The sequence below is a fragment of the Triticum aestivum genome, chromosome 6B, assembly GCF_018294505.1.
Source record: "Triticum aestivum cultivar Chinese Spring chromosome 6B, IWGSC CS RefSeq v2.1, whole genome shotgun sequence".
In the NCBI taxonomy this organism is placed as follows: Eukaryota; Viridiplantae; Streptophyta; class Magnoliopsida; order Poales; family Poaceae; genus Triticum; species Triticum aestivum.
Window position 1 is genome coordinate 719401695 of NC_057810.1, and position 4302 is coordinate 719405996.

Consider the following 4302-nt stretch of genomic DNA (forward strand, 5'->3'; position numbering starts at 1 on the left):
CCCATAGGTGTCGTTTCCCACCGACATTATGCAACTCTCGGACACCGGAGGAATACCTTGTGTGTTATCAAACATCACAACGTAACTGGGTGATTATAAAGATGCTCTACAGGTATCTCCGAAGGTGTTTGTTGGGTTGGCATAGATCGAGATTAGGATTTGTCACTCCGAGTATCGGAGAGGTATCTCTGGGCCCTATCGATAATGCACATCATATGAAGCCTTGCAAGCAATGTGACTAATGAGTTAGTTGCGGGATGATGCATTACGGAACGAGTAAAGAGACTTGTCGGTAACGAGATTGAACTAGGTATGAAGATACCGACGATCGAATCTCGCACAAGTAACATATGACAAAGGGAATAACGTATGTTGACATTGCGGTTCGACCGATAAAGATCTTTGTAGAATATGCAGAAACCAATATGAGCATCCAGGTTCTGTTGTTGGTTATTGACCGGAGAGGTGTCTCAGTCATGTCTACATAGTTCTCGAACCCGTAGGGTCCGCACGCTTAACGTTCGATGACGATATGCATTGTATGAGTTATGTGTTTTCGTGACCAAAGGTTGTTTGGAGTCCCGGATGAGATCAAGGACATGACGAGGAGTCTCGAAATGGTCGAGAGGTAAAGATTGATATTGGAAGGTAGTATTCGGACACCGGAAGGGTTCTTGAGTGTATCGGGTACATACCGGAGTACCGAAGGGTTACCGGAACCCCACCGGGGAAAGATATAGGCCATATGGGCCATAGGAGGGAGGCTAACCAGCCCACAAGGCGCTAGTGCGCCCTCCACAAGGGAGGAGGCCGAATTGGACTAGGGAAGGGGGCGCCACCCCCCTTTCCTTCTCCTACTCCCTCTCCTTCCCCCTTTCCCCCTCCGGTAGAAGGAAGGGGGGTCGAATCCAACTAGGAGTCCAAGTGGGACTCCTTCCCACTTGGGGCGCGCCTAGGACGGCCTCCTCTCCCTCCCTCCTTTATATATGGGGGGGGGCTAGAGACACACCAATTAGTCCAAGCCATGTGCGGCGCCTCCCCTCCATAGTTTACGCCTCCCGTCATATTCTCGCAGTACTTAGGCAAAGCCCTGCATGAATCACATCACCATCACTGTCACCACGTCATCGTGCTGACGAAACTCATCTACTCCTTCGACCCTCTACTGGATCAAGAGCTCGAGGGACGTCATTGCGCTGAACATGTGCAGAACTCGGAGGTGCCGTACGTTCGGTACTCGATTGGTCGGAACGAGAAGACGTTCGACTACATCAACCGCGTTAAGTAGACACTTTCCGCTTTTGGTCTACGAGGGTGCGTGGACACACACTCCCCCTCTCATTGCTATGCATCTCCTAGATAGATCTTGCGTGAGCGTAGGAAATTTTTTGAAATTGCATGCTATGTTTCCCAACGGTCGTGCCTCTTTCGAAAAGGGAAAAAAGTGCTCCCGGTTTGGTTTTTCTGTCCAGTTTTTTTTGTCCATTTTTTTGTGAAAAAACTTTGCGAAAACCTATCAATGCAAGGAATCCAACGGTGAAAATGGTTCGAGATTTGGACGCATAATTTAAGAGATAAAACGTTTTTAATAAACGTATGGATGAAAAATGGGAAAACTCCCAAATTATGACAAGTTTTTTTTGAGAAATCCAAATTATGAATTTTTTTTTTGAGAAATCATGTCCCACTTTACTAAAATTCAGAGATGTTCATGGGTACAAGATTTTGGTCGTGGGGAATTCCCAACCACAAATGACGACCTACTTCTAGGTTACAAGAATGCTTTGCTAAGTTGTGTGCTTCTGCATTAAAACATCTATGTTCATGACCAAACGTACAAGAAATAAAGGATCTAGAATGGCTGATGATCTCCCTAATCACCGCTCCATGTTGTCCACCAGTGCGTTGATGAATGTCGTTGATCACTGTCAGGCAGTCCGAAGCAACATGTAGGCGTTGAACTCCAAGGTCCTCAGCTAGGGCGAGAGCCTCCCTCACCGCATACACCTCCAGTGTCGCCGGGTGATAACCCACAAGTATAGGGGATCAATTGTAGCCTCTTTCGATAAGTAAGAGTGTTGAACCCAACGAGGAGCTAAAGGTAGAACAAATATTCCCTCAAGTTCTATCGACCACCGATACAACTCTATGCACGCTTGACGTTCGCTTTACCTAGAACAAGTATGAAACTAGAAGTACTTTGTAGGTATTTTTGGATAGGTTTGCAAGATAATAAAGAGCGCATAAATAAAAGGTAGGGGCTGTTTAGATATAGAAGCAATAAAGTTAGTATAGCGAGTGTGGAAAAGTGGTGGTAGGAGTTGTGAAATTGTCCCTAAGAAATTGACTACTTTACTAGACCGATAGCAAGTTTTATGTGGGAGAGGCATAAGCTAACATACTTTCTCTTCTTGGATCATATTCACTTATGATTGGAACTCTAGCAAGCATCCACAACTACTAAAGATCATTAAGTTAAAACCCAACCATAGCATTAAAGTATCAAGTCCTCTTTATTCCCATATGCCATGACCCACTTATCCGTGTTTGTGTTTCAGTCACTCACGCAACACAAAAAATAAGCAAACCATAAACATATTGCAACACCCTACAACGAGGATCCCTCACGCTTGCGCGACACGGAGAGCACCATAGGACAGCAACATAACCACAAGCAAATTAAACCAATCATAGCAATTCACCAATTACCGAAAGGACAACGAAAATCTACTCAGACATCATAGGATGGCAACACATCATTGGATAATAATATGAAGCATAAAGCACCATGTTCAAGTAAAGGGTACAGCGGGTTGCGGGAGAGTGGACCGCTGAATATAGATGGGGGAAGGTGATGGAGATGCTGGTGAAGATGACGGCGGTGTTGGTGTAGATCGCGGTGATGATGATGGCCCCCGGAGGCGTTCCGGCGCCACCGTGAGAGGGGGAGAGAGCCCCCCTTCTTCTTCTTCTTCTTCTTCTTCTTCTTCTTCTTCCTTTACCTTCTCCCTAGATGGGAGAAGGGTTTCCCCTCTGGTCCATGGTCTCCATGGCGTGGGAGGGGCGAGAGCCGCTCCGAGATTGGATTTGTCTCTCTGTCTCTCTCTGTTTATGCGTTCTGGTATTCTACCCTTTCACCATTTCTTATATATCCGGAGATCCATAACTCCGATTGGATTGAAACCTTCGCCACGATTTTTTTTCCCGAAAATTAGCTTTCTGCGGCAAAAGAAGAGCAACAACCGCCTTATGGGGTGCCCACGAGGGTCAGGGGCGCCCCCTGCCTCGTGGCCCCCTCGGGCACTGTCTCGCGTTGATTCTTCTTCTCAAATATCACAAATATTCCAAAAATATTCTCTGGTCGTTTTTATCCCGTTTGGACTCCATTTGATATGGGTTTTCTGCGAAACATAAAACATGCAACAAACAGGAACTGGCACTGGGCACTGGATCAATATGTTAGTCCAAAAATATTATAAAAAGTTGTCAAAAGTATATGAAAGTTGTAGAATATTGGCATGGAACAATCAAAAATTATAAATACAACGGAGACTTTGATCTTCCAAAAATATGACCATGCACTTTCTTCTTTTGCACCGTCAGAACACTCTCCGCTGCCATCTAGCCAACCTTCTCTCTGAATTTTCATCTTGATGATGACCTTGTAGGCCGAGCGAACCGAGAAAATGCCTTTGCTGTCTGGTTGCCAAGCCCAAAAGTCATCCATGTTCTACATACAAACCGGGATTCGCAAGATTTCCTCCGCATCATTTGGCAAAAATACACTTCGGACTAGTTGTTCGTTCCATGTAGCAATGGTTGGCTCAAGCAGCTCCGAAACCCTCACTGGTGGGTTCTGCACCAGAGATAAGATTGGCCTCATAAAATTACCTTTGGGTATCCAATTGTCTTCCCAAATCCGAGTCTCCTGTCCATTCCCAAGTCTTCTAATCAAGCCCTGCTTCAAAATATCCCTGCCCTTAAGAATCGCTCGCCACACTTGGGATGGTTTTGCACCAAGTTCCGCCTCAAGAACTGTGGTATTGGGGAAATACACAGATTTCAAAATTCTAGCACTCGAAGTGTTTGGCTCCTGAATAAGTCTCCAAGATTGTCTGGCCAATAATGCAAGGTTAAAGATCTCCATGTCTCTGAACCCTAGACCACCCAAGTATTTAGGCCTTGTCATGATCTCCCAAGAAACCCAAGCTGGTTTCCTCTTACCTTCTCTGCATCCCTACCCAAACTTTCTGATGATGGAATTAATGTGTTCGCATAGACCATGGGGTAATTTAAAACATG